This window comes from Mobula birostris, chromosome 13 (assembly GCF_030028105.1).
Source record: "Mobula birostris isolate sMobBir1 chromosome 13, sMobBir1.hap1, whole genome shotgun sequence".
Classification (NCBI taxonomy): Eukaryota; Metazoa; Chordata; class Chondrichthyes; order Myliobatiformes; family Myliobatidae; genus Mobula; species Mobula birostris.
Window position 1 is genome coordinate 56,839,129 of NC_092382.1, and position 18,712 is coordinate 56,857,840.

Sequence of the window (18,712 nt, forward strand, 5' to 3'; positions counted from 1 at the left end):
TGGTTTTGTTTTGTTTACTTATAGGGTCTGGGGTTTGTTGTGGTTTTTTTTATATTTTCTGGCTTTTTCTCTGTTATATTAAGTGTTTGTTTTAATTGATTTACCTGTTTTTATTCTTTTACTGTTTTATAACTTGCTGATCTTTTTTATATTTACACTTTTTTTTAGGGAGCGTATACCGGAAGTCATGGGGGTAGTTTTAGTGCTTGCTTCTTTCTGGCTGGTCTGTGTTAGATTTAGCCTTGGGGTCATGGGGTGGGGGGTGGGGGGTGGTGGGAGGGGCTTCACGTTTTAGTTTTTTTTCTTCTTGGGCTATGTACACTATTGAAGTATTGGTTGCGTTCTCTTTCCCGGTATCTCTTATTTGTTCTGTTCCCTTTCCGGGTTCGTGGGTCGAGCCTATCGTCAATCCTCCTTTTTGCGGGTTGAGTTTAGGGTTTATGGAGTCTATTATTAATTTTGTCTCCTGGAATACTAATGGTCTTAACCATCCTATTAAAAGGAAAAAAAAAAAAAATTAAAGTGTTCCGGAGACTTAAACCACAAATTTTATTTTTACAAGAGACCCATGTGCGGAGAGGGGACAGACTACGTTTTTTTTAAATTCTGGAAGGGTAAACAGTTTCATCAAACTCCAACGCTAAGATTCGAGGCGTCTCTATTTTTATAGACTCCTCAGTTACTTTTATACAACATGATATTATTTCTGATCCGAATGGTAGATTTCTACTGGTTAGTGGTCTACTATTTAATAAAAAGGTAGATTTGGTTAATGTTTATGCTCCTAATATGGACTGTCCGGAATTTCATAAATCATTATTTGATCAGTTCCCGAATTTGAATGAGCTTTCATTGATCTGGGGCGGAGATCTTATTACCGGTTTATCTCCAGCTTTGGACCGTTCGGCTCCTGTACGGACTTTACCTAATAAATCTGCAACTTTGATTAATTCATTCCTTTTTGATTCTGGGTCGACGGACATTTGGCGTTTTTTGCATCCTCAGGAAAAAGATGTTTCTTTTTTCTCACATGTTCACCATTCTTATTCAAGAATTGATTACTTCTTTATTGATTCTCGTCTTATTTCTTCAGTGATTAAATGTGATTATGACTCTAAAACCATTTCGGATCATGCTCTACTTAAGCTTTCTATTAAAATTCAGGCCAATACACAAAATAATAGACAGTGGCGTTTTAATCCGTTGTTGCTTCAGGACTCGGACTTTGTTAACATTATGAATGAACAGATTGATCTTTTTTTTACAATTAACTATACAGAGGATATTTCTGTGAACATTCTTTGGGATACTTTTAATGCTTATATTCGTGGTCAGATTATCTCGTATTCTGCTGCTTTGAGGAAGAAGCTGAAGCAGGAGGAGTTGGTAATCGTGGACAAGATTAAGGAAATTGATAAGAAATATGTTATGGCTCCTTCTGAGGAGTTATATAAACAAAGCACTGAACTTCAAATGGAACACAGTTTATTACTTTCGTCCTCGATTGTAAACCAATTAAAGAAAACAAGAAGTGAATTTTATGTACACAGTGACAAAATTGGCAAACTGTTGGCTAATCAACTGAAGTCTAATTATGCTAAATCTCAAATTAATCAGATTTATAACCAAAATGACCGATTGATACTTGACCATGTGGGGATGAATCAAACTTTCTGTGATTTTTATTCTTCCTTATATCAATCAGAGTCTCCTCGAGATTCTAAATATATGAATGATTTTTTAGATAATCTAGAATTCCCTGAGATTTTGACAGGATATGTCTTCTATGTTAGATACTTCCATTACCACGGATGAGATTAAGAATGTTATTTACTCTATGAATTTGGGGAAAGCTCCTGGCCCTGATGGGTTTACTGTAGAATTTTATAAATGTTTCGCACCTTCATTAATCCCTTGGCTCTGTAGGGTTTTTGAGGCTTCATTAAAACTTGGTAAACTTCCTGAATCTTTCAATAGAGCGTCAATCTCTCTAATATTAAAGAAGGATAAAGATCCTGCTCAATGTGCATCTTATAGACCAATATCTTTATTAAATGTTGATTCTAAAGTTGTTTTCTAAGTTATTAGCAAATAGATCAGAAAAAATACTTCCTTTTATTATTTTGGAAGACCAAACGGGTTTTATTAAAGGTCATTACTCTTTTTATAACATTCGCGCACTGTTAAATATTGTTTATACAGCCTCACAAAATGTTCATGATTGTGTTATCTCTTTAGATGCTGAGAAAGCTTTTGATAGAGTAGAATGGCCTTATTTATTTAAGGTGCTTGAATTGTTTAATTTTAGCTCGAAATTGATATCCTGGATTAAATTGTTATATCATTCTCCTGTGGCTTCGGTCCGTACTAACTCTTTAAGTTCACCTTTTTCCCCTCTTTTTCGAGGTACTCGACAAGGGTGTCCTCTTAGTGCTTTATTATTTGATATTGCCTTAGAACCTCTTGCAATTGTCATTCGAAAATATCCAAATATTACTGGGATAACTCGGGGCTTAAAGTCCCATAAAATATCACTCTATGCTGAAGATTTACTTTTATATATTTCTAATCCCCAAAAATCCATCCCTGCTGTTTTAGAGCTATTAGCACAATTTGGTCTTTTTTCAGGTTATAAATTAAATCTTAGTAAGAGTGAACTTTTCCCGATTAATAAACAACTTCCCTTATATCATAACTTTCCTTTTAAATTGATTAATAATTATTTTTCATATCTTGGGATTAAAATTACTTGTAAAAACAAAGATTTATTTAAGATTAACTTTTTACCCTTAATTGATCATATTATTCAACTTTTATCTAAATGGTTTCCTTTATATTTAACTTTGATTGGTCGTATTAATGCAGTTAAGATGTTTCTTTTTTTTTGCCAAAATTTTTATATATATTTCAGGCATTACCAATTTCTGTTCCAAAATCTTTTTTTGATAAAGTTGACTCCAAAATTTCTTCATTTATTTGGCAAAATAAAAACCCGAGACTGGGTAAAATACATTTACAGAAAGCTAAGCGAGATGGAGGCTTAGCATTACCTAACTTTAGATTTTATTATTGGGCAATTAATATTCGACATATGAAATTTTGGTTACTTGACCAGGATATACTATCCATTCCTAAATGGGTAGCATTGGAATTACAATCTGTTCAGGGCTATACACTTGGCTCTATTTTAGGTTCCTCTCTTCCTTTTGATTTGAAACGCCTTAAACAGGTGTCTAACCCGATAGTTAAATATACCTTACGTATTTGGTTTCAATTCAGAAAATGTTTTGATCTTAACCAATTTGGGCCAGCGATTCCTATTTTAGGTAACATATTTTTTCCTCCCTCTTTTACGGATCGTGCTTTTCAAATTTGGAAGACTAAGGGTATTTCATGGTTTTTGGATTTATTTTTAGATGGTTCCGTTATGTCTTTTGAACAATTATCTAATAAATATAACTCATCAAGAATACATTTTTTTAGATATCTACAAGTTAGAAATTTCCTAAGTACCATACTTTCTTCCTTTCCAATGCTTCCTCCTACATACATTTTAGATACTATAATTAACCTTAATCCATGTCAGAAAGGTGCATCGGCTATTATTTATAATATTATTATGAAACTTAGGAAAGCTCCATTTGATAAGATTAGGTCAGATTGGGAACAAGAATTGGGATCTGTTATTTCCGTGGATGACTGGGGGCAGATTTTACAATTAGTCAATACTTCCTCTATCTGTGCTAAACATTCCCTAATTCAGTTTAAAGTTGTTCATAGAGCACATATGTCCAAAGATAAATTAGCTCGCTTTTATTCTCATATTAATCCTTTTTGTGATAGATGTACGGGGCAGATAGCTTCTTTAACTCATATGTTTTGGTCTTGTCCTACTCTGGAAACTTTTTGGAGACATTTTTAATATTATTTCCAAGGTATTGAATATAGATATCTCTCCTCACCCTATCACTGCTATCTTTGGACTACCTAAAATTTCCAGTAATCTCTCTCCTTCAGCCCGTAGAATGATTGTATTTCTTACTTTAATGGCAAAAAGATGTATTTTACAACATTGGAAAGAGCTTAATGCTCCAACTACCTTTTTTTGGTTTTCTCAGATGATATTATGCTTGAATTTGGAGAAAATTAGAAGCAATCTTCATGACTCTTCATTTAAATTTGAACAGACTTGGAGATCTTTTATTCGGTATTTTCATTTAATGTAATATATATCCTTCTTGCTTTTTTTTACTGTTTTTAATGGAGGTCGGGATTGAGGACGTGATTTTAAGTTTTTTAACTCTATTTGGTTTCAAGTTAGCCCATTGCTTTGCTTTGCTTTTAGTTAGTTGCACGGTGGGTTTTTTTGGTTTTTTTTTTTCCTTTTCTCTATTGATATATATAAAAATTAGTATACTGTTACGTTACCTTGGTATGTTATGTTTAAATTGCATTGTTTGTATTTTTTTGTATCAATATTTCCTGTAATTTTATTATATTCTAACAGTGTATTAGTGCCTATATGGCTTACCTTTTTGTATACTTATTTAATAAAAAGATTTAAAAAGAAAGAAAGAAAATGCATATTCTCAATCTGAGAAATTTTCTTCATAAGGTTAAAAGTTATAACGCTTTTTCCTGCAGCAGAGGTAGTTAATTGCAATGTTAAAGAGAGTGTTCGCAGGTGAATGAGAGTGAGAGTGGAGTTAATTTCAGCAGAAAGGCCACTCCCTATTCTGTCGGACATGTGGGCCTGTAACGTTTCTTCAGGCAGCTATTTTTACAATCTTACAACCCTCTGTATGAACAAGTTTTCTTTCATGTTCCCATTAAACTTTTCACCCTTTCCCTCTCTCTTTAACACTACTTCTTTCTTCTCAGTCCACCCCTCCACTATCCCCTATTCCTCCCACACACTCTAAGAACTTGAGCTTCTCATTCTCCAGCTTCTATAAACACTATGCCTTTTCCGGCCGCCCTGCTTACCCCTCCACTCTCCTTTTGATTCCTTCTTCCCCTCAACCTCACATAAACTTCATTTAATATGTTACTGGCAAAGAGTTACGAATGCAGTTGCCTGATTTATTTGAATGAACCGTAAAAATATTTTTTTAAAAACAACTGCTGTAGATTGGAGTCTGAATTTAAAATAAAATGCATATTCTCACTCTGAGAAATTTTCTTTATAAGGTTAAAAGTTATAACGCTTTTCCCTGCAGCAGAGGTAGTTAATTGCAATGTTAAAGACAGTGTTCGCAGGTGAATGAGAGTGAGAGTGGAGTTAATTTCAGCAGAAAGGCCACTCCCTATTCTGTCGGACATGCGGGCCTGTACCGTTTCTTCAGGCAGCTATTTTTACAATCTTACAACCCTCTGTATGAACAAGTTTTCTTTCATGTTCCCATTAAACTTTTCACCTTCCCCACTTAACACTTGAGCTCTGATTGTAAGTCCCCCAAAACTCAATGCAAATACCTACTTGCATTTACCCTATAACTACCACTCATCTTTGCATGTACCTCTATCAAATCGTCCCTCATTGTTCTGATTTCCAAAAAATAAATTCCGATCCTATTCAAAATTTCCTCATGGCTCATGTCCTCCATTCTGGGCAAATTTCCAGTAATTTTTCTCTCTTCTCGTTACTGTAAACTTCCTGTAGGTAGGTGACCAAGATGCACAGGATGCTCCTAATTCGGCCTCAGAAATGCCTCATATAGGTTCAAACATGTTTCCCATCTCCTGTATTCAAAGTATTCGTTTATGAAGACCAATGTGTCAAAAGCAATGTAATCTCAGTGAAGTCTTAAATAACGTAGGAAAGTTATTACCATTCGTATACCCGATAAAGCTTCGATTATATACATTTTACTTTGCTATCACCCAGTAGCTACCTCATTTCAACACCTCCCTCACCACCTCAATCCTCCACCAATTCTGCCTCTTCTACAGAACTGGGTGAACTCATTTCCTACATTAGACTCCATCTGACCTGTTACTTCTCCCCAATCTGAATCCCTACAACTTGTCCATCAATTCAGGAACCTCATTGGATTTTCTGAGCCCCAGAGGAGTTTATTGCCAACTGCGCCAATTCGGGGAGGTACTGTAGTTTCAAATAACGTCTAGAAAATAGATTCGACAAATACTCTTTAATTAATAAACAGTGAGCACATAAAAAAAAAAACATGGAAATGTTGCTTAAGCTCCCTTAAGCGAATTGTGGACATATTTTGGGAATAGCTCGGTCACTAAGGGAAGCAACAGTGAAAAAAACCTAAGCATCGCAAAGCACAACCGCCTTCGAACTGATGTCCTTAGGACGACCAGATGAAAAATCTTCCCTGCACGAACTTCTGCCACCTGCCCTCTCTCATTCTGTAAATACAGATCAGGTATCGTTCAGGACATTTATCGACTTCTTTATGAGAAATTTCCAGTAGATTTTTGACAACCTCTACTCCATCTTGTCCTTTTTTACTGTGGGAGTCTGAAATAAAACGTGGAAGTTTAAAATCACGTTATATAACTAAGTTATGTTTTCTTAGTTTCAAGTATATTTCTCTAACTCCTTCGGACTGTGGACTGTAGATAGCTTAATAACCTGTAACATAAACATCAAACACAATCTCTCCAAAGCCAAAGATCCTTCAACATGGACATACCTTTCTTGTTACTCCGTTCCACATAGAGCGGGTCACTAGGTTAGTTTTCCACTCCAACCTCTCATGGTCCGGTCCGTGAAGTCCGTATTCAGTTTCACGGTCCGTTCCAGCGATCCATATTCCAGGTTATCCGGTTTTCCCTTGTCCTTTTCTGTGCTTTAATTGAGGCACATGATTCTGGTTTTGGGCATGCTACATAAACAGCTCCTGGGGTCCGCTGCAGTTGCTGGACTGTTCCCTTCCCTTCCCTTTCCTTTCACCTTCTGCCTGAAGCCTTGCCCGGAGCCTTGCCCGGCAACCTTGTCAAGTTCCACCACCGGAGCGTAACCGGAGCTTTGCAGTGTCAATATAAGGAACTGTCTATCGTTGAGTTGGGAACCTCGTCTTGTCCAAGTCAAGGCTTTGAGTTCTCGTACTGTCCATATGCCTCGTCCTGTGAAGGAGTTCCACGTCCTGTTCTGGAATTCCACGTCCTGTTCTGTAGCCACGTCATGTCCTCGCCTGGTTCCGGGGTCCGAGCCCGAGTCAAGACCCAGGTTCTGGGTCCTTGTCTAGTCTCCTGCTCGGAGTTCCAGCCACGTTCCAAGTTCCTTTTTCCTTGTCCTGATCCCGTTTCCCTAGTCTCGTCCTAGACTAGGTCCTGTATCTTAGTCTCGTCCAGCGTCGTTTCTTCCCCACTTCCCCCGTTTTCTTTGCATACCTAATCCTGTTCCTGATACTTCTGTGTCTGTGTCTTGTTTTTGCGTCTGCTCCCACAGCCCCCGTTATGACACAACGGGACTGTGACAGCTTTCTTAACTATTAACGCCACCTCTTCTCATTCAATGCTTCCCCATCCGCTTTATCTAAAACAACTGAGAGGTGGAGTACTCCGCTGCCAGGCCTGCTCCTCCTTCAACCCTCTCACTGACGTCGAAAATATAGCGATTCGACGTGCTTATTCATGCCCATGGCTCTTTCGCCGTTCATACAATACATTGTATAATTTGCAGCTGAGGACATTATTCGAACCATGCTCAACATCTAAATTGCTGATTTTGTCTGAGGCCTTCACAGCTTCTGTCTCCACAACTTCTCCACTCTCTGTTCCGCGGTAGTCTTGTTCCCATCATTTCAATGTCTACTTTTACCCTCCCACCTCCCACCATTCCCGCCCACCCACCTCGAGCAGTCCTAGTAAACCTTCCCGCTAAAGCGACTAGTACCTTCATTTCTTTGCAGTCGACTCCAAGATCAACAAAACCATTCTCTCCGTTTAACCCTTTACGTTTTTCTTTCACTCACGTGTCTCCTCTTAACCACTTAAGCCCTCGATCATCTCTGGGTGTCCAATCTCTCAATACCTCCTATTACCTTATAGTCTTCTATCAAGAAATTTATCATAGTCCTCTCCAGAGGCAGAAACCAGAGATCCCTTATCGTTTCCTCATATTTTTTTTTCTCTTAATTAAGTAGCATTTCGGTAAATCTATTCCGCATAGTGTTTAAAATTTCCAAATCCCAGCAGTGCGCCCTTACTCATAGGTCTCCAATCAGGGAGGCAACCATCTGTTACCACTTTCTGGCTTCATCCTCAAACCAATGGACTCATCAAATTTACTACCTCATTCTCAGAGCCAAGAGACCAAATCTTCCATGAAGGACCTTGTCAAATGCCTTGCTAAGATCCATGTATACAACATCCACTGCCGTGCCCTCATCCACACTCCTGGTACCTTCCTTGACACGACTTACCACTTACGAAGAATTGCTGAGTATCCTTAATCAGACATTATCTATCCAAACACTCATACTTTTGGTCCGCTAGAATACCTCCCAATAACCTTCTGTCTACTGATGTGAAGCTCAGAGGCCTATAATTTCTTGGATTATTTTAAAGTCGCTCTTAAACAGCTGAACAGCATTGGCTATCATCCAGCCTTCTGGCCTAAGGATGATTTAAACATCTCTGCTAGTGATCCGGCAACTTCTTTCTCCCGTAGTGTCCTAGTGAACACCTCTCCACGCCCAGGGAATTTGCCTGAGGACAGCAGGCACATCCTTCTCTGTAATCTGTATAGGTTCTGTGAAAACGGTGTTTCTATAGACTCTGTCTCTGTTTGCTGAGTAAATACAGATGTACAAAAAATAATCATCCGTTTTGTCTCCACATATGTATTGGCTATACTCTCATTGTGATATTCCAGAGAACCCATTCTGACCCTGAAATCCCGTTGCTCTGAACATACCTGTAGCATCCGTTAGGACCCTCCTTCAACTTGTCTGCTAAGGCAACAGCAGGCCTTCGATGACACTTCTGCTTTCATTCTGAAGTAGTCTCTTCACTGACTTGCACCTACGTTAAAATGTCCGACTGGGATGGAATGACGTACTAATTGAAAATGATCACCAGGGAAGGAATTGTGTCCTGATTACAAATGGGAGTCGGAAAAGGATTGATATCCCAATTTAAAATGGTTAGCAGGGTAGAAGTGACACGTGGTTTTAAAATGGCACCCGGGATGGAATGGAGCACTGACCCTTACAGGCCATAGAGCTGGAAAGGTGTCATAACCAGGCCGCATCAAAGGGAAGATGAGTAGCTGGCTGGCTTTCTGGACAAACTGGTGTTGAGGGCCAAGCCTTCGGACTGGTCAGCGTCAATCATCACCATCCTTGTCCTGGGGCACGGCGAGTGGAGAGGGGAGAGCGGTCAGAGTCTAGGTAAGGTTCAGTGTGAAAAGAGAAGGGCAGGAGAGGAAGAAGATGATTAAAACAGTCATCACACTTGTGTTCTCCATCTGCATACCATCTCCCCGACTCTGCCGCTCCGTAAGCTTCGTTAGCACACGCTTGCACGTCTCCCTCGCTTTCGCTCCCTGCTCGAGCCCCTCACACTATCCTGTCGCACTCCAACTCTCGTCCTGTACCCCTCTTTCAACGGCTGCATACCCCTCTATAATTTCTCTCTCCCTCTCGCTCCATTCTCTTCCCTCTCTTTAATCCCCTCTCTCGCCCTCATCGATAGCTCTCTCTCCACTCCCCTATTCCATTTATCCTACCTACACCGCTCACAATTTAGTATACCTCTATCAAATCTCCTTTAGATCTTATTCTTTCCAAGGAATAAAAAACTAATCTATTCCAACTTTCTGTTTTACCCAGGTACTCCAATCCCGCCAAAATCCTTTTAAATTTCACTGTACTATTTTAACCATAGTTGCATGATTCCTGTAGGCAGGTGAACAAAACGGCAACCAATATTCCAAATTAGGCCACGCCAATGTGTAATATGACTTCAGCATAACATCCCATCTCCTATACTCAATAATTTGACTTATGAAGGCCAGTGTGCCAAAAGCTTATCTTACGACCCTATCTACCTATGCCGCAATTTTTGATTAATTCTGAACCTGTAATCCTAAATCACTTCGCTTTACTGCACACCTCAGTGCCCTACTTTCTACTGTGTGAGACCTACCTTAGTTGGTCGAACCGAAGTGCAATACCCTACATTTGCCTGCATTAATTTTACTTCTGCTATTTTTAGCAGATTTTCCCACCAAGAACAGATCCTGCTGAAAGTTCTGATGGACTTCCTGGCTGTTGGCTACACCTCCAATCTTAGTGTCATCGGCAAATCTACAGATCCAATTAATTACATTATCATCCAGAGCATTCCTATGAATAACAAACAATCCATCCAACACCGATCCCTCTGGCACTGCACTATACACGGGCCTCTAGTCAGGGAGGCAACCATTCAATAGCACTATCCACCATCTCCCACAATTTCAATGTCCACTCCAATTTACCACCTCATCTTGAATAACGAGGATTTTGTTGACAAACTTCCCACGCGGCAACTTGTTGAATTTCTTGATAAAGTACAGATAAACAATGTACCCTGCCTTGCTTTCATCAAAGTTCCGAATAGTATTATTCGTAACCTCTCCGAAACACTCTATGAGATTGCCATGAATACACAAAGTTATACCCAATCCATTCTGTTCATTGAAATTCTCACAAATTCGGTCTTTCAAATAGCTTTCCCACCACTGATGTCAGGAGCACTGGCTTGTAATTACTTGGCTGAGTCTCTGAGCCTTTCGTAAGCGAACTCAAATCCTCTGGTACCTTAGCTGTCGCTAAGCATAATTTAAATTACTTTGGTCACATTGGAATGTCGAACCAGTTCGATTTCATTTTAACAGAACGTACACTCCTTATTCTGAGGAATGTGACTGCTTGTAGACAGACTCTTAGATCAGATTCTCACAGAAAAACAACCCTCACATTCCAGTTGCACTAAAGTGTGACGGCACGAAACCTCTATAAGTTATTCGTTTTGTTGTTGTTGCGGAACCTGCTGACATCCTACAAAATTATCCACGCTGTTGGAATATTCTCGGTGAATAAATCAAACTATAGTCATTTCGGATTTCGATATAATCAACCTGTTTCTGTGTTATGAATCAGTGGTCAGGTAGTCATGGTCCCTTAGGAAAGAACAGCACAGAAATTGGCCCTTCGGCCGAGAAATTTAAATTGCCTACTTCAGTCGGCATACCCCTCCATACCCACACATCTAAAGGATCCTTTGCTGATGATACAAAGATTGAAGGTGTAGTGAAGAATGAGGAAGGATTTTAAAGCTTGAAGAGGGATTTGGACCAGCTGGAGAAATGGGCTGAAAACTGGCAGCTGAAGTTTAATACAGACCAGTGTGAGGTATGGCACTTTTGAAGGCAAACCAAAGTAGAAAATACAAGGTAAATGGTAGGGCACTGAGGAGTGCTGTAGAACAGAGGGACCGGGGAATACAGATACAAAGTTCCCTAAAAGTGGTGTCACAGATAAATAGGGTCGTAAAGAGAGCTTCCGACCTTATCTCAAAGGCCTTTATAATTCAAAGTATTTAGTATGAGAGTTGGAATGTTATGGTGAGGTTGTATAATGCATTGCTAAGGCCAGGTTTAGAGTATTGTTTGCAGTTTTGATCACCAAATTACAGGAAGCATATTACTAAGGTTGAAAGAGTGCAGAAAAGGTTTACAAGGATGTTGCTGGGACTTGAGAAACTGAGCAACTGAGAAAGATTGAATTGCTTAGGACTTTATTCCCTGGAGCATAGAAGAAAGAAGCGATAGAGGTATATAAAATTAAGATGGGTGTAGATATAGAGAGTAATGAAAGCAGTCTCATTTTAATTTTCTACGCATCAGGGATTGAAGTCAAAACTCATGATCGATTTCCTTGTATCTCAGGTCCACCTGTCGGGCCGAAATCCTTGTAAATTTTTTCTGCACCCTTTTCAACGTATTTAAGTACATATTCCCTGTAGGAAGTTTACCATACTTCATAATAATTCATGTGCGGCCTCAGCCATATCTTATCCAACCTGAAGATGACATTTTATCACCTGTATTATGTACTTTGATTTATGACGGATAATATGCCAACGGCTTTCTTTACGGCAGTATTACCCTTAACCAATTTGTTCCCAGCTGCTCTATATTCGACCACACACCATGACACTATTCCTCTCTGTCTATCATTCTCCCTGTCTTGGCAGCATCCACAAATTTCCTGATGCAATTTAGCACATTATCATCCAGATCGTTGATACAGATGTAAACAGCAAAGGAACCAGCACCGGTCTGTGCAGTTCTCCGCTTTTCACAGGTATCCAGTTAGAGAGGCAACCAACTGCTACCAATCTCTGGTTCCTTTCACAAAGCAAATGTCTCATAAATTTACTACCTCATTTTCATAGCAGAATGACTCAACATTGCGGGAAACTGTCAAATGTCTTGCAAAATTCCACGTCGACAGCAGCCTATATTTTTTCTTCAACAACATTCCTGGTAACTTCTTTGACACGATTTGTCACAAACGAAGCTATATGGTCTATCGTTAATCAGTCAATATCTAAAAAGAAACTCATGTATCCGGCCCATTAAAATACGTTCCAATAACTTTCCCACTAATGATGTCAGGCTCACAAGACAATAAAATTATAGGTTATTTTTAGAGCAATTCTTAAACAAACGGAACAACATTTGCTACACTCCAGTTATCTTGTTTAAGAATGATGTAAATATCTCTGCTAGGGTTCCTGCAAGTTTTTCCTTTCGCGAGGTCCGAAGGAACACCTTGTCAGGTTCGGGTGATTTATCCACTGTAATGTGCCTCATCCAAACGTCTCCACCTTTGTAATCTGTATAGAGTCCAGGAAGTTGATTCAGTTTTGTTTTACCTCGATAAACTGCATCCGACTGCTATATAGATACGGATGCAAAAAAATGAGCGCTTTTAGCACCTCATTTGGATTCGTTATTGTCCAATTCTCACCTTCCAGTGCTCTAATTATGTCTCTTGAAATCCTTTTGCTCTGAAACTATGTGCAACATTCCTTACGAAAGAACTAGGGCAAAATCAGCCTTTCTTGAATCTTCTGCTCTCTTTCTAAAGTGTCCTCTTGCATTTCCTGCACTCGCTAACACCTCATTGCACCTGTAATTCATCTCTTGCTTTTCCTTCACTTGAGCCTCCATATCACTTGAAATTCCAAGTTCTCGACACCTGTTAGGTTTACTCTTTATTGTGACAGGTCCGTACAAACTTTGTTGTCTCAAAAATTTACTTTTGAAGAACTCCCACCTACCACGTACACCTTTGACAGAAAATGGCCTGTCCCAGTCGACACTTGCAAAATCGTTTCTGACAACAGCAAGATTAAAATATGTCCAATTTAAAATCGCAATCCAAGAACAAGGCCTGTTTTTGGCTTAGATACTTTCAAACTAATGGCCTGCGGACTACTGGATACAAAGTGTTCCGCTGGAAAAACTTCTGCCACCTACCCTGTCTCGTTCATTAAATGCAGATCAAGTATCGTCCAGTCGTTCATTTGGGACTTTTATCTGGTGCTTAAAAAATAAAAACTTTCCACAATATATCTCACAACCAATATTCCATCTAGTTTTTTTTTTTACACTACGGAAGTCGCAGTCAAAAATTGGAAAGTTAAAATCAGCTGTTATCACAACCTATGTTTCCTGCAATTTTCTACAATTTCTCTTCAAATGTCATCTTCTAAATCAATCGGACTGATGAGTGTTATGACGTGCCCTACAATCTCATTTAATGCGTCCCCTTTGCTTCTTAATGGTTAAATATAGTAGTTACACGAGCCCTCAGCTCAGCTGGCTTTCATGCAATGCTTTTTGTATTGGAATATCTGCAGCTGAGCACAGTTGTCGACCCATGCTGAACGTTTTCATTCCTAACTTTGACTATCGTCATGACAACATCTGTCTCTACAATCTCTCCACTCTCTGCTCTGGGGCAGTCCTGTTCCCGCAAGGATATCAGTCCCCTTTCAGTTCAGGTGCAAACCACCTTCCTTAGAACATACTCCAAGTTCAACATAATGACTCCCATAGGTTAGTCCTGTATTTTGCTTTCACTCATGCATGTCTGAAATATCGCTAATGTCTCAGCACCGAACACCAGGCTCGAAGCATTCTCTGTGTAGAAAAAAAAGGTTACATCTCACAGCGCGCTATAACTTCCTCCGATTATCTTAATGTTATGTCCCTCCTATTAGCCACTTACTCCCAAGATAATGTCTTGCTGCACAATCCCTCAATACCGCTTACACCTTATACTCTTCTATCATGAATTCTGCCATATTCCTTCGCACAAAATCCAAAATCCAGAGAACCCTCAACGTTTCCTCATTAGACTTGATCTCTTACCTGAGTAGCATCTTGGTAAATCTATTCTGCATTGTCTTTAAAACTTCCAAGTCCTCCTCTAATTCATGCAGAATTAGAAAATTCGGACCATTCTGCTCCAAAATTCCATCATGACTGATTTACCATTCCCACAACTCCATTCTGCCAGCTTCTTCCCTTCCCCTTCGATGTCCAGTCTAATCAGAACCTATTTACCCCTGGTTTAAACAGTATACAAGTTGGCTTTCCGAGCGGTTAATGCCCCTCCCATGTGTGAATACTGAAGCAAATTAGTCATTACTGACAGCTGTTGCTCCCCTGTTACTCCAGCACGTTCCCGGTTTTATCCATGATCAGTCCTCCCTATTCTCATGTGCGTCTATACCTCCTGATTGTTTTCTTCATCCTACTCAGCAACGCCTTCTGCTATTCCCTTCGCGCAATATTAGGTCCATTTCCAGCTCCCTTCCAAGATGCCTTGTAATACTCGAGCCTTCTCTGACGCTTGCTTCGTAAAGTGCGCTTCCGTCATCCTCTTGAGTAGTTTTTTCATATTTATTATGAGCCATGTCTCCATATCCTATCATTCCTTTCCTCCTCCATTGAGTCAAATCTATGAAAAGCCCAATACAAGTTCTCCATTAACAATCTCTATATTAATTTAGTGCATTTCCCCGTACATCTGTTCCCAATTTATGATCTCATGATTTTACGCAATCGCATAGTTCCTTCCCCCTCCAAATTCAATATTTTCCCATTCTTCTGCACATCTCCTTACGCGTCAAAGGTAAACGTTAAGGAGTTATTAGTGTTTTTTTTTGGAATTGAGCATCCTCTGAGTGTTTTCGCACCAGGTCTGACACTTTCTCTGGTACAATAACCAATATGATCACCGAGGGGCAGTGGAGTAGTAGTGGCGGTGAGATGTCTGTCGAATACTCCCAAAAATATCTGTTCCTTTTCTGTTATGGCGTTTCATGTTCGTTTAAAATAACAATAATTCATACAGATATATTGTTCAAATGAGAAGGACGTTTCCAAAGAACATAATGATACTTCACCATAGATTGAGAAGCACAAGAGATATGAGACAGATGCTTTTATGATTTCTGTGCGTCGTGAGGAGATGAGTGCCGTATTATCCTCTTTCCAATGGGTCCATTACAGCAATGCGAAAATCTGTCACTGTCCTACAGGGCCATCACAGACCTCGCTGGTGTTATCAGTGCTTTCTCTGACATGCCACCGGCAACATAGAAAATGTCATTGCTTGTCCAGTTCCAGCAATACTGCAATGTAATTATCAGAGCTTATTCGGTCACCCGGTCTCTCGCACAGAGAATACCACTTCTTATTCAGAACATTCTCTCAGTATACTGGTAACTCCATTGCTACTCGAGTCTCACGATGGACAAAGTTTAAACTACATATAAAACCGTGACCCATAAAACGATAACAATATCGCTGACCGACCCTGTTTCTTTGTCTGTTTAAGTCTACGAAATACGCACTCTGCTCCCGTCAATCCCGTGAGATGGCTCTGCCACCCCAAACCCTGGTTTGTGTGGTTACGGTGTAATTTGCTACGCTGTTGTATATCAGTGCCAAGACATAACAGTCAACACACTGCATGTGATTAAAGGAATCATATTTACTTAATGTTACATAACTAAAGGGTCATTAAAGAAATGAAATAAAGAAAGAAAAAGGGCGTATTATAATTAACCAGTCAAATGTGAACACGTTGGAGTTCATCTTGAACTTTTCTGTCACTGACGCGCTGGACTTCGGTCTGCGTGGAAGCTCTCACCACCTTCCGATCGTCGCTCGCAATCCATTTCGAACAAATGGTCTCCCACCGGGTCCTATCCGACACTGGTTCTTACCTGCGTCTTCTCTCTTCGTCTCCCGCCGAACAAAAGGCCCCGGCTCACAACGGCGTCAGTACACAACAGAAAAGCACACCCCGCTCATTGGACGGCTCACATTCCGACGCATCGGAAATCTCCAGCTATAAACTAAACGAATGTTGCCTTACAGTTAGATAGGGAAGTTAACAAAGCTTATGCGGTATTAACTTTCATAAGTCGAGAGATAGCATTTGAGAGTTGCGAGTTAATGATGCCGCTCTACAAAACTCTGATTAGACCACACTTGGAGTACTGTGTCCAGTTCTTGTCGCCTCACTATAGGAAGGATGTGGAAGCATTGGAAAGGGTACAGAGGAGATTTACCAGGATGCTGCCTGGTTTAGAGAGTATGGATTATGATCATAGATTAAGGGAGCTCGGGCTTTACACTTTGGAGAGAAAGAGGATGAGAGGAGACATGATAGAGGTGTACAAGATATTAAGGGGAGCAGATAGAGTGGGCAGACAGCACCTCTTCCCTAGGGCAGCACTGCTCAATACTAGAGGACATGGCTTTCTGGTAAAGGGTTGGAAGCTCAAGGGAGATATTAGAGGAAGATTTCTCACTCAGAGAGGGTTGGTGCGTGGAAGGCACTGCCTGAGTCAGTGGTGGAAGGAGATACTCTCGGGAAATTTAAGAGACTACTAGACAGGTACATGGAGGAATTTAAGGTGGGGTGTTGGGTTATATGGGAAGCAGGGTTTAAGGGTCGGCACAACATTGTGGACCGAATGGCCTGTACTGTCCTGTACTATTCTATGTTCTATGTTCTACAAACACGACTTCTCCATATAGACCATTACAATAGCAATAAAGTCTCCTTCCAGGGCGTGACACACATCTTTATAAAAATGCTCGTCAGCACATCACACTGCCAGTGATAATGCCCAGTCATAACCCACCACACTGTCACTGGTTGTCAGAAAATATTGGCCATATGTTTAATTCTCAGTGCTCGCCATTTGTAGCAAATAAAACCGGAACAACTGACATGCTGCAGAATCACTATCACAAATGTGCTGTTATCAATGATATTTAAAGCGCCCTGCACAGGGGGATATGTCTGAAGTGATGTGGACCGGATTTCCTTTCAACATAACGTTATGGGGACTTGCTTATACCTGATAAACATTTCAGAGGATATATTTACCAAGGAATGAATAAGATAACAGTGAAACATGATGGTACATTATTCGCCCTGGACTTTTGTACTTATTTGTGGATTGATATCACAGGTGACCCGGCGGTCAGGGATAAACGTTCACGCTTTATTTTTTGTCATCACATTGGGCCGGGTTTACATTCCGAGTCACTGGTCCATTTTGTTTTTCGTATATGTAAAAGCAATTCGGAGTCATTTATTTGTAAATCTTGTTACACTCTTTTGTTTCGAAGACGAAATATAAGTCGTTGTTTCAAAATATTAGCGTGGCCTATAATTATTTGGTTGATTTGTGAGAGTTTCCCACATCCTACGCTCTATACCTCTCACTTACCCGTGCACTCTACCTCCTATTCCCCCTCTCTCACAATTTCGCTCTGTCTGTACTGTCTATATCTCTTTATCTCACCCCTCTCCTCACTCTCTCCACTCTGCACACTCTCGATCCCTCTTCTTGCCCACATATTCATCCACCTTCAGCTTCCCTATCTGCACCTTTCACACACACCGTGCCCCATCCCCTCTCCATGCTCACCCATGCACTCTCCTTCTGCCTCTTCCTTCCCGTCACCAACACTCCCCATCGCACTCTCAGACGCACATCAACATCAGTTAAAAGGTGGCAAAGGTTAAGGATGATATGGTCTGATTTGTTCAAATGGCAAAAAAAAAAAAATGTTTTAAAACAACTGTGGATGATTGGATTAGGGTTAAAAATAACTATGCAGCTTCTGGGCCCTGGTAACCTTCTTTAGACTGTTAAAGGTTCCATCAGTCTTCTCTTTAGTAGAAATGGTTTAATGTATTAAAGACTCAGTATTCACAACTGAACAAGGGTGATGGTGGATTTGATTTCAGCAGAACAAAATTTGCGTGTCCAGGCAGCTGATTAGACAGAGACACTGAGCTGCGAATCTCACAGAACAACAACCAAAACCTTCCTAATCAATCAATGTTGCTTCTTCATTTCTAATTTCTCTGAAGCGTCTCGGCTCGAAAAGTCGAATTTTTATTCAATTCCATAGACTTTGCCTGACCTGCTGAGTTCCTCCATCATTTTGTGTATTACAATATCTATGGATGATCGGCGAGAGGGAGTGTGTGGGATCAACAGTTGGGCAGTATGAGTGGACTTCACAACATAAGCACGCTGTTAAAGTATTTTGGGAGAATTCAGTTGTGAAAAATTTAACTTATGATATTTATTTGGACATTAATCCAGATATCTGTGTTATCAATCAATGATGAATGAG